This window comes from Equus asinus, chromosome 4, assembly GCF_041296235.1.
Source record: "Equus asinus isolate D_3611 breed Donkey chromosome 4, EquAss-T2T_v2, whole genome shotgun sequence".
Classification (NCBI taxonomy): Eukaryota; Metazoa; Chordata; class Mammalia; order Perissodactyla; family Equidae; genus Equus; species Equus asinus.
Window position 1 is genome coordinate 140261276 of NC_091793.1, and position 13114 is coordinate 140274389.

Here is a 13114-nt window from a genome sequence, read left to right on the forward strand (position 1 = left end):
AAGAGAGAGAAGCAGAGCTTCTCTTTACACTGGTTGTAAGTCAACATAATCACAGAAGAAACACCTGAACACCCCAGTTTGTTGCCATGCACACAGCAGGTGCTCAATAAAAACTTACTGGTGATGGAGCTAAATGCGACTTCCTAGACAAAGCCTGCTTTACTGTAAGTGAAATAAATATCTATTGAATTGAATTGAATTGAAATAGGCAGCAGGTTAGCAGCGTAATTTGAGGAGCAATGGAAAAATGGTCCCCTGCCCCAAATCTCCCTCCTAGTGGAGCGGCCAGAATGCTGGAAATTTCCAGATTCCTCTTTGGGTTAATGGAGTAATGAAAACCGTGTTGAAAGGCGTACGTTATCTGGGAGAGATAACCCATGAAGCTATTACGATCTAGCATTTGTCCACGAGGGCTAGTCTAACTCAACTCAAGAGGCAGCACTGACAGATTGTCAGGAGGGGCCTGCAGTCCTGTCCCAACAAGGGCCTGAGGCCCCGCCTGGCTCAGCGGAAAGCAGTTCTGTGGGCAGTCCCTGATGTCTGCAGGGACGTGGAAAGGGGTGCCATGTATTTGCCTTCTCTGCCTCTTAGCCTAAATTCTTTGACCACATTAGCCCCACCAAAGAGCGACTCCCTCTGGGATGGACAGTCACAAGTCAGGAAGGGTCTAGAGCATGAGGATTTTGCCTGAGAAGCAGGGCATAGACCACTGAAGGGTAGTGTGAACCATGCGAGTATGGGGGTAGGGGACTAGAGAAAGGTTATCTGAAATCTAACTTTGCCTACTTTAGTCTTGCCTTGAGGGAGCACGTACTACAGACTCCACAGTTGAAAAGATGACCACAGACTCCCCCATTACACGAATTTGTCTGGCCCTTGTCAGACTTTCGCATCAAGTGCCCCCAACAGGAGAGAAAAGTGAATGGGTCACTCTGGGCACCGAGGGATAGTGCCAACAGCCTGCCGTGAGCAAAGTGTGTCTTGGAAGCCTCAGTTTTAACTTAAGAATTCACATAGTTTACATTCTATCATTTGACTGTTGCTTTCATGTGGAAAAATTTAAATTACTAATCAGTTCTATTAGTGTAATGCTATCTGCTGGAACATGTCAAGTGCAAACCCTCAGTGGTTTAACCCTTCAGAAATGTATTTTCACTCACATGAAGTCCATGTGGGTGTGGCTGGTGGGTGGACAGCCTGCCCCTTGGTCTTGTGACTCTACCCTCCTTAGGGTACACTCATCTCCCTTCAACTGTCAGATGGAGAAAGAGACCACTTCTCAACTATTTGAGCCTGGAATTGACAGCCATTCTCCCCACATTCCATGAGCAAGAGTTCATCACACAGCCCCACTTCTATACAAGAGGAGTGGGAAATATAGACCCCGATTGCCTCGCAGCAACTCTGGGTAACGAGCAAGTCTTTACCTCATCAGCTAATGTATTAACTTCTCCATCTCCCCAAATGGGAGAGAAAAGTTGATCTTACAGGGAGACATGCTGAGTTTTATCCCATATCTTTACTCATCCCAAGCACACTGCCACATTCTCCCAGAAGGGGATCTGCCCCTACTTAAGAAACACATAGGTAGTCCATTTTTAATAAGACTCAAATTCCAATTGTAGCCTCCGTGAAAACAATTCTAATGGACGACTCCATTTTGCCTCCTCTTCTCTCTGCCCCTCTTTCTCTTCCTCTCAATCCAGTTAGGTACCATCAGGATTTTGAAAGTGGGCCCAAAGCCATGTTGAATATTACCAGGAAATGGCTGGCTGGCTGTCTACCAAGAGGCTTTCCAAAGTGGCATTATCTTAATGAATTTTTCACAGTCCACAGTCTGGCCAGAAGACTTAGAGGTCCAAAAATTCAATCTTGTTAGTGTTCCAGGATTTTCCTTAGTTGGGAGAGCAGACTTACGTAAAGTCACAAAACACCAAAACTTCTCACCAAAATGTCAATACCTGTATTGGCTAGGGGACGTGCAGCTGTCAGGAATATCAAATATTCACACTCTTCTCTCCAGCACTTTTTCTCCCTGAAGAAAATCTACCCCGGAAGTCAATTGCAATCGGAAAGCTCCTTAGTGAATCTGGAATCAGAGCAAGGGCCGTTTAGTTAGATGACTTGAAAGCTTAATAGCTCAGGCGGTGGGGGCCTGATGAAGCCATCACTCCTGGAACATTCATACCAGCTTTTCGGGGCTCCCCTTGGTCTGTCCTCCAAGTTTTATGCCCACCAACTCCCTTTCTCATTGACACATCCGTGCCATCAATAGGGTTACTGCCACACCCATCTTCTGCCTCCTTCTGACTCGGCAGCCATTTGTCTCTCAGGTTTATTTGTGTGTGGCTGACCTCATCCATTGTGTTAATTTTACAATCTCGCTCTCAGAGCTCAGAAGAGGAGGAGAGGGGAAAGGGCATGGAACTCACTCTCATCTCAGCCTACACCAGCTGATGCTTTCCTAAAATGGAATTTAAGAACTTATTTGGAACATGGAGAGATTGGATATTAGTAGATCTTTAACTGAAAAAAAAAAACATGTTTCTCACCTCTTTTGCAAAGGCCGAGGCAGACCCAGCAAGATGCTTGCAGGCTTCCCAGTCAAGGTTGTAACCCCGAGCTGCTGGCAGCAAACACACACTGAAAGATGAGTCCTAATCAAAGCCAAGAAAGGTTGCCAAGTTCAGTGCCAGGGAAGGTACTGAGTTTCAGTTGCACTGGGTGAGAACTAGACTGCGATAGAAGGTCAGGTAAAGATCACTCTAGCCACCGTGCAAGAAACGGACCTGGAAACCAATGGCAAGGAGGGTCCCGGGGAGACAGGGCCAGGCGGGAGCTCGAGAATGCGAGGGCACCAGGGGGCTTCTTCTTGCTGGGCACTGGCCAGCATAAAGCTCACGACTGAGCCGGGCACCAGACAACCTGGAAAGAGATCTTTACCTGAGGGTGGTGAAGAAGGGACTCGAGCACGGAGAGCTGTGAAGGACTGTCCGCAGCCAGAGCGCCCTCTCCTCTAACGGGGACACACAAGAGAGCTGCTGTGCAGATTCAACTCAGACAAAAATGTAAAGCTTGATGTTGGCAACCCGCTTCACCTCTCTGAGCCTTTCTGCAACTCAGTTTACCTCCTCTGTTAAATGAGGCATTTGAAACCTCCTGACGTACGATGACATTGCGCCTACAAAGATAATGCTCCCTTCTAACCACACATCTGTTAATATCCTCTGCCGAAATATACCCCTGTGGGAAAAAGGGTTTTGTCTTTTAACGTTTTAACTTATACATAAAAGTATACAAAACAGTGCTCCCATATTAGGAAATAGGACATTTGTCAGCATCTCAAAGGCTTCCCTGTGTCCCTCTCCTGTCACTACCTCTCGCCAAAAGCAACTGCCATGCAGCTTCAAACTGGATGACGGCTTAGTTTTGCCTGTTTTAGGACTTTATGTAAATGAATCACACAGTATGTTTTCTTTCGTGTCTGGCTTTTTTCCCTCAATTATTTCTGAGGCTCACCTGCGTTGCCACATGAAGCTAGGGGTAGTTGTGTTCTGCTGCTCACAGTGTTCCGCTACAGACGAACGCACCACTTTACATTCATCTCACCATCCACGGACTTCTGAGTTGTTTCCTATTTTGGTGTTATGAAGAATGACACTACCAAAATTCTGATGCACGCCCTCAGGTGCACATTTGTAAGCATTTCCGTATTTGTTATCTATCGCTGTGTAGCCAATTACCACAAAATTCAACAACACACATTATCTCACAGTTTCTATGGGTCAGGAGTCTGAATGCAGCTTAGCTGGGTCCTCTGTTTCAGGATCTCCCACGAGGCTGCAACCAAGGTGTCGGCCAGGGCTGGGGTCTCATCCGAGGCTTGACCGGGGAAGCGTCTGCTTCCAAGCTCACACAGTAGTTGGCAGAATTCGGTTTCTGGAAGACTGTTGGACTGAGGGCCTCCGTTCCTAGCTGGCTGTCAGTTTAGCTCCTTGCCACATAGTCCTCGCCAACATCAAAGTATGCAAGCCGAGAGGTAACAGAGAGAGTCTGTTAGCAAGAGGGAAGTTACAATTTTACAATGGTAATTGTGGAAGTCATATCCCATCACAGTTGTTGTATTCTATGTGTTAGAAGAAGGTCACAGGTCCCATCCACCCTCAAGGGAAGGGGATTACCAAGAACATGAATCCCAGGAGGTGGGGGTCATTGGGGCCGTCTTGGTGTCTCCTACCACAACTTCTGTTGGGATTATAACTGAGAATGGAATTGTCTGGTCACAGGTCCAGCTTTCTTTATGGAAATTTACTAGTTTTTCAATGTGATTATACCAGTTGACGCCTTCACTAGCATTGCTCCACATCTGTGATTGGTTTTTACCCAGGTTTCCTTCTGGTGTGAGTTATCAAGTTGTTCCTGACAAGAGAAAAAAATGGCTTTCTGCCCCATGAGCTGGGTAGGTTTAGGAGTGTGCCTTACTCCTGATTGAATTGAGAGACAGGAATCTGAAGTCCCTGCCTCAGATCCACCGCGCTCTTTCCTCCATTCTCCTCAGAGACGACAAATGCCTGTAAATGCACAAAGAAGGTAGCAACTCCAGCAGCACCATTGGTGCCAGTGGTCACCACGTCATGGGACAAGGGATGCTGCAGAAAGAGTGCCACCAACCCATGTGCAGAGTGCCCTGGTAATTAGCCATCCTTCATCGAACCTGGGAGCAGCACAAGGAGTGGCTCTGATTGGGTCCTGAGCTGTCAATCAATCCTAAGGGGTGTTGACTCCCAGTAGCACAAAAGTTTCCTGAAGTCCTTCTTGTCATTCCCAGCAGTGCACACTGTGGACATTCAATAACCATTTGACTGGATGCGGCAGGAGTAGTAACACTTCCAGGCATTGTCCCCCAAGAAGTGCTCTCTAGATTTCTCTATTTCAAATGGAGTGCAGGCTCCAGAGCGAAACAAATTGGAGGGGGAAATGTAATGGCCAAGAGCATTTTCAGTTTTTACGTGTCATTAGTGTTTCTGTCCACGCACATCTAGCAGGGTAGGCTCCTGAAAGTCACTAAATAGTGGTAGTAACAGTACTGGTATCTTAACCTTAGTGAGCTGCCTGAATTTAACAAACTTCAAAATGTTTTCAAAGTTCTTAAGGGACGATTGACTCGAGTAGGTTCTGCATAAAACACCCTCCTGCGGACACCTGTGACAAGCTGAGGCTAACTGGGGCTTCCGGCGCTGATCGTGGAGGAGCTCCGGGGTTGCTGGTTTTCCTCCACCGACTCCCACCTCCTTTTCTGCTGCTCCATTTTACTGGGGCTGCGAGTGCGTGGATGTAAAGAGCATAAACGGAAGCATGCTTTTGTGTGGAAGTCATTACAGTGAGCACCTGTTCACTGTTGAGTTTAATTGGACTACAGCTGGTGCTGATGGCGTGTGAGGGGGCCACTCCTCTCGCCCGCGGAGGCGCTCGCTGTCAGTGGGACAGTGGGGAAGTCAGCCCCGGAGTGCAGCTCGCACACTGCACACTCCAGTCCTCTGCGTCCTGTCTAGCTAGTTGCCTCTGAGGGGCACTGTGATAAATTTAGCCAGGCAATAAGAAAAAAGGTGCCCCCGTGTTTGGTCTATTTTATTAAATCAGCTCAGTTCCACACATGGAAATTCAGGGAAATATGGTAGAGATGATTGATATAAATTTAGCATAATTATTTACAAAGGAAACAAAGAAACGGCAAGTTCTCTCAGAGTGAATATCTTAGCAACGTTAGCTGTTCACCCTGTCCAGAGATGATAGACGTTGAACACACAGATAAATAGGAACAAACAACATAGCTCGGGGGAGGCAGATAGTGGCAAATTAAGATTCATTCCTGATTGAAGCACAGAAAAAGACTATGTCCATAGCCTTTAATAAGGTTAATAACGAAAAACTCAAGTTGTTGACTTAAAAACAACAGATGCTGACTTGTATATTTCAGTAGTTTAGATGTAATTCACATTACTTATTCATTTAATATCAAAATGCATCAAAACAAGGAAACATTGAGTCTGCTTTATAAAGGCTCTTTCTTCATATTAATATTAATATTATTAACTCCCATGACTCTGAGGATGACCCTTGTGTCTCAGGGATGGCAATCATCTTCTAGAAACCATGGAATGCCCGTGCTGGAGCACATCTGCTGACCCTCCATTTGGGCTCATGGCCTTTGTGGGGCTGACAGATATTGGGGTATGACACAGCTTTGGGGGAGGTGCAGCAGAACTGCTCCTGAGAGGAATGAGTCAGATAAGTGGTTTTATCTAAAAGCTACCTCAAGACACCATCTTTTGTTGTTTCGATATTTGCACAATCCTTTTGTCCACAGAATAAGAGCTCCCACTTGATCCTTTCTGCCTCCTGAGACATGTCTGTGCCCCCATGCTCAGCCAGGTTGGACAGGGAGGCTGAGAGTTCCCCTAGAGCCAACGGCAGGGCAAGACGTCCAATACAGCCTCTCCCGCGTCCAGCTCAGCAGCCCCTCCTTGCCCACAGCCGCCGGGTCTTGGTGATTCGGCATCTCCTGAACTGACCCAGGACTCATCGGAGCCAGAACCCAGCTCCGCTGTGCCTGTTTCTCACTGTGCGGTCTTAGGATAGCCGCTCCACCCTGTGGGTAGGATCAGATGAAAAGACTTTGCAAAAATGCTTTGTCAACTGTGAAGAGCCTTACAAATATAGAGACGTTTATGATTCAGGGGGCAGTTTTCAGTCCAACTGAAAACAGATTTTTCTGCATGAGAAGCTGCGTTCCCGTGAAAGCCACCAGAGAGACGAAGGGTGGGAAGTCTTTGCTCTCCTTTGTTCTCTTTTGGATTATTTATGATCAGTGATTCCTTTCAAGCAGACACCAAATACAGCATTGGGCAGATCAATAGATGTTCCTCCCCATTGTTTGTTTTAGTTCTCTGCCTCTCAACCAAATATTATGGCTGTGCTCTTTGAGGAGACATACACACGCACGCACACACACGCACACACACACATCCTCTTTTTCCCAGCACAGATGGTACGCAGTTTGAGTTCACATAAATGAGGTCACAGATACTTCCTTGCGCACTGCCATGGCCTTTCTATAGCTCCCCCAATCCCCCCCACCACCCCTAGTGGCTGGAAAACACGAGATGCCCTGGACCAGACGACGCAAGCAGATCACAGTGTTCCATAGAAAGGCCCTGGGGAAGTGCACTCCTGGAGGCCTGACACCTTCGTGTCTGTGCTCACCCGGAAGTCCCTTTGGTCTCCAAAGACAATATGTCCTGTGCTGGGTTGACTGTTTCGCTCTTACATGATCAGCACCATGAGGTCAGGCCAGAAAAAAATGATTGATTTTCATTTTCCTGAATTAAGAAATAGAGCCATACATGGAGCATTTCCAAACTAGAACTCAAACCATACCACACGCCATGACTCAGGCCTTCATGGAAATGGATGCTGGGCTGAGGGTTGTCCTGAGCAAAGTCAGACGCTCGGATCCTGTGAGCCACACAAAGGGGCGCCGATAACCATCAAGAGCAACACGAGGCCTTCCTTTCGGTTTGGGAGTACAAGCCTGCACCACCTCAAGGAGACTGTTCCCAATAGGGAAATAAACAAAAGCTGAGTCCCCCAGTGGGTCCAGGGCCATCACATAACCACAGCACCCCCCAAAAAATGCCTAAAGAACCTGGGACACATGCACCTGATCAATTCAGAAGCCATGGGAAAGACACCCAGGCTGTGCGCTACCCAAGACCCCAGGCCTCCGGGTTGGTGTGTCCTGTAGGGAGTTGGCCCTATCTGTAGGAAGCTAACACACCTCAGTCTTGGTCATTGGCTGTCTGAAGACTTGGGAATTCCTGGGGCCACATGCTTGACGCTGCAGGTTCATATTTCTTCTGTCCCAGAGCCACAACTTTCAGGTAGCCCTGCCACCCTGCTTGGTGGCATGCCTAAGCCATGCCCACACAGCTGGTCCCCTTCTCCAGTTCACGCAGCGGAGTCTGGACCTTTCCCTAACTTGGCAGAGCTGCCCAATATTCCCCAGCTGGTGCTGCCTCTCTCTCATCCCGACCAGTGTGGTAGCCCTTCTGGACAGGCGGGCTGGCTGGTCCGCTCCATGCGCCTGGTCGGCTCCCCCACAGAGAGCGGGTGGGCACATGCGCCTCCCACAGTTCCCTCCCTAAGCAGAGCCACATGTCCCCCTCCCAGTGCTGTTTGTCTTTTCTCGACTAATTTGAAACAGTGATCTTGACACTAGAAAATGCTCTAGTCCTGCTCTGTGATTCAGGCCACTCCAACCGTGGGAGGGAGCTGCTCAGCTGCAGCAAAGACCATCTCCTCAGCTTGCTCATTAGTCACAGCCTGCCCTGGAGCTGATGGCTTTGTCCATGTCCTGCAGGAGGTGACATTCCCGCAAGAAGGGCTGCACAGCTCTGTCATCTCCCTGTTCCAACTGGTCCATCAAGCCAGGCTCCCACAGCCCATCCTGGGTCCTTCACCCTTCCTTCTGAGCAGAAGGGAGCTCTTGCTCATTCCGTTAGATCAACAGTGCCCAAACTGTAACATGCATCTGGGAATTTGATTGGAAATGCAGATTCCTGGGCTCTGGACCTAGAGATTTTGATTCAGTAGTCACGGATGAGTCCCAGGAATCTTCATTTTTAATAAGCACCGGCCGTAATCCGTAATCCAGGACCATGTCTCGAGGAACCACTGCAGGATCTGGGAGCACCAACAGGCTGAGGACCAGGGCCCTTGTCTTGTCTGCCACCATTTCCCCAGCATCTGACCAGTGCTTACAAATGGTGGACGCTCAGCAAACACCTGTGTACTGGGCGAATAATTGAACGATGGCAGCAAGGGAGCTATCCGGTTCCCCGAGGGGAGTGAGCATCGGGTCCCTCATTCTGAAATTATCTGGGAGCATGTAAATAGAGCAACAGAATTCATACCCTTTAACTTGGCAATTCCTTTTGGGAGGAATATACATAAAAAGTATGATAGAAAAGATGAGAAAAATGGTTATGCACATGAAAAGAAATTTGGGTCTCCCTGACATCACGTAACAGGACGGCTCAGTTGCCTTGTAACGTTTCCTCATGAAAGAGCCCTACATGAGCACCAAATCCAAGTGTGTGAGCCACGTGTACACGAAATAATGCAAAATGGATGAAGCAGAGCCCCACACAGTCTGTTCCCTCAGAGCAAGTGTGTGCACAGACGAAGCTGAATTGTGCTCGCAGAGAGTTACGAGGGGTTAGTGGTTAACGTTCATTTGGTTCTTTTTATGTGCAAAACAACTCAAATTCACAAGAACTAAATAAAAACAAATGAGGCTGCTGCCACGTGGCTGGCCCAGAGCTCCTGGTAAACATCTGAAGAACACGATGGCAAGAGGCAAAAGCTGGGCCCAGAGTAAGAACATCAGAGCTGTGCGCTGCTCTGACAGACAGGAAATCAATGCCAGATGCCTGGACGGGGTCCTCTCCAGGTCCCTCCCATGCTCCCCTGTTGTCCTGGACCCTCTCCACAACTTAAGTCCCCTTGGCTGGTCCCAAGGGGACAAGGCAAGGCCTCTGTCCCCTGGAGGAGCTCTTGTGACGAGCCCTGCCGGCAGGCCCTCCATGAGTCCCTCGGACAGGCAGCCAGAGACCGCGGCAGGTCTGAGAGGAACAGGAGGAGCGCCTCCGTGAGTGGGTGCCCTGACTGACCAGCGCCCCCTCCATGTTCCGGGCCATTCTCTCTCCCACCACCTCCGTTTTGGCGAGTCTTCCCCAGGGGTCTGTGGTTACACAGGCGACATTACCAGAGGCAAGCTGTCAGGAGGCTGCCTTGCAGCTGACCTGAGTAAGGCTGGCAAAAAGTGCATTTGGGGGAGTGAAGCGGGGAAAAGCAAAGAGAAAGTGGTTTCTGAATGACCGGGCAGCCAGAGCAGGCCAAACAGCATCAGCAGCAGCCTCACTCCCCACAGCCAGAGAAAGTCGCGGTCATGCTCCGGTCTTGGCGAGCACCTCAGAAAAGAAAAACAGAATGTAGCAGCATCCCAAAGCCAGCGGCCTGCTCACAGCCCTGGGAGATCGGGCTGCGGGTGAAGTGCCAGGCGTTCTCGTTTCACACGAGGACAGGGTTTCACGTTCCCACGTTCCCCACAAACTCACGGGGATTCCTTTAACGGTTCATTTCTGGAGCAGAACAGGGAGGCAGCCCGCGGGCGCAGGGCACGGGGACCGGGTGGAGGGGCAGGGGCGGCGGGAGCAGCTGGAAGGGCAAGGCCTGGGGCACTGTCACCCTGGGCACGGCCTCAGCTGTGCCCCCCCCGGGGGGCGGGCTTGCTGGAGGCTGTGGGGTTGTTCTGGGGAGGAGACTCAACATTCCTTAACGTTGTTAGCTGTCTTTTGAATGCCCTACCAGACAATCATGTAGGAGAAAAACCTATTTCTAATTCATCCAATCTCGGACCCTAAGTTGCATTTACATATGAACACCAAGCATTTTTTTGCCTGGTTTTAATGTTCACTGAATGGTGAAAGGTGTAAACCTAGGAAGATTGTACTTTTTAGTTTGTGTTTTGTTGAGATGAAATTCACGTAACGTAAATTAACCCTTAAAGGCATAAAAGTACGCTCGCATTGTTGTCCAGCCAGCACCCCTATCTCGTTCCAAAGCCTTTTCATCCCCCCAAAGGGGAATCCTGTACCCATTAAGCAGTCACTGCCCACGCTCCACCTACCTCCAGCCCCTGGCAACCACCCAGCTTCTTTCTCTCTGGATTTACTGTTCTGGATGTTTGTCTCATGTAAGTGGACTCACTCAATATGTCACCTTTTGTGTCTGGCTTCTTGCACCTGGGATAATGTTTCCAGGGTTCCCCTGCTGTAGCATGCCTCAGTACTTCATGCCGTCTCATGGATGAATAATATTCCATTGTATGGACGTCCCACGTTCTGTTCATCCGCTGGTGAACATCTGGGTTCTATCCCCTGTTTGCCTGCTGTGAAGACTCGTCTACAGGTATTTGATTAAGTGCCTGTTTTTGATTCTTTGGGGTATATACCTACGGGTGGGACTGCTGGGTCATATGGTAATTCTATGTTTAGCTTTTTGAAAAATCTGGACTTTGTTTTGTATGAAACTCTACCAAAAGTTGCTCATTATTTCAGAAAATCACCCTGCTGATGAGCACACCTAGACAAGTCTACATTTGTGGATGTTGCATTCATGATGAGCGGCACGGAGTTGCCATCATCTGACGACATTAGTTATCACATCTAAGCATTTATGGATTGGAAAAAAATATTTTATTATAAGATTATTTTCTTCTTATGTTATACCTAGGTCATTATATTGACTTTTTAAGTGATTTACGTAGGTAGGTTATATTTCTACACAGTTAGGGATGAAGAGCTTTGTAAGTATTTTTAAAAGGAAGAGTTAAGTCTGGCAGAGTTGAGAACCACTATGAAAGCGTCTTAGTCTGTTTGAGCTGCAGTAACAGAATCCCGTACACGGGGTGGTTTATAAACAACAGAAATTTGTTTCTCACAATTCTGGAGGCTGGAAGTCCAAGATCAACACATTGGCAGATTCAGTGTCGGTGAGGGCCGGCTTCCGGGTTCATAAACAGTGTCTTCTCACTGTGTCCTCACACGGTAGGAGGGGTCAAGGAGCTCTGTGGGCCTCTTTTACATGGTACTAACCCCACTCATGAGGGCTCCACCCTCCTGGCCTAATCACCTCCCAAAGGCCCCGCCTCCTAATACTGTCACACTGGGGGTTAGGTTTCAACACGTGGATTTTGGGGGAATACACACATTCAGTCTATAGCACGAAGGGTGCTGAACTGCGTGTCAGCACTTTGCATCTGTAGAAACAAGATGACGTTGATACTGGAAGTGCTGCCCGGGTCACAGTGTTGACGCGTTTTGTCTGACAAAGCCCTGTGGTTTCTAGACCGATAGCCCCAAAATCACAGACGTGGTGGCCTCAAGGCAGTTAACTCCTAAGTCTCAGATGATAACATTCACAGTGAGGGTGTTGGACAACTTAGAATGGCACATAACATTGTTTCTGCTCAGACGGGGGGATAGTTACAGAGTACCTCCTCCTGGAAGTAGTTCTTGCCCACCAAAACGATACCCCTCCCTCCTCCCCAGCACACTACGGAGAGAGGGAGGCCAGTCACAAATAATCAAACGGCAGAGAACGGCGAGAGTGTCAGCCTCCTTAAATTTCAGCTGCAGGTCTGCACAGCAGTAAATTAGAAACAGGGAAAGATGGAGCCGTAAAAGAGCTGATGAAAACCCTATACTTAAAATATCATCCTACTCACTAAATTCACGAAAATGGTTGCCTCTGGGATGTGGGGGAGGAAAATTTGATCAAAAGATACTTCAACTTTATCTGTAATGTTTTATTTCTTTTATTAAAAGAAACTTTCAGAAAACAGCATGTTGATATTTGTAAATTCTTGGAAGCAAGAATATGGATGTTCGTTATATAGTTTCTGTAAACTTCTGTGTTTTTTTCCTCAAAATCAAATATATATATTTATTCTTAGGGCAGTTAGAGACAGAAACTGAGCATTCTCGGGAGTTCATATAAACCCATAAATGTGACTAAACTAGCTCAAACTAACAAGGATCACAGAAAAGTGGACCACCTGGAGCAGGATGCTGATGGAGAGGAGAACTGGGGAGGACCAGATCGGAGGCATTTCCCTTCACCCTTGCGCAGTTTGGAGAAAGGTTCGAACCGTTCACCCTTCATACAGGATGATGCGCTTCAATACCAGAGCCACACGCGATAGTAATTGTGTTTGTTCTGTCTATAGGCATTTAAATTATTGTTTTATATTCTATATCTAGATGGGTTGGTCATCTCAATTAATCTTTTATGTTCTCTGAATGGCATCCTGAGCTAAAAGAACTTTTCCAGGCATTGCTTACGATAAATCTGAGGCCAGATGGGACCCAACTGACATTTCAGCTAAGAGTCTGATACCTAAGAAAGCCGACCAGTAAGACACCTGTAGTGGATTAAAGATGACCACAAATTCTTTGCTTCTCCTCCCATCAAGAAGATGGAGTGTGTTTCC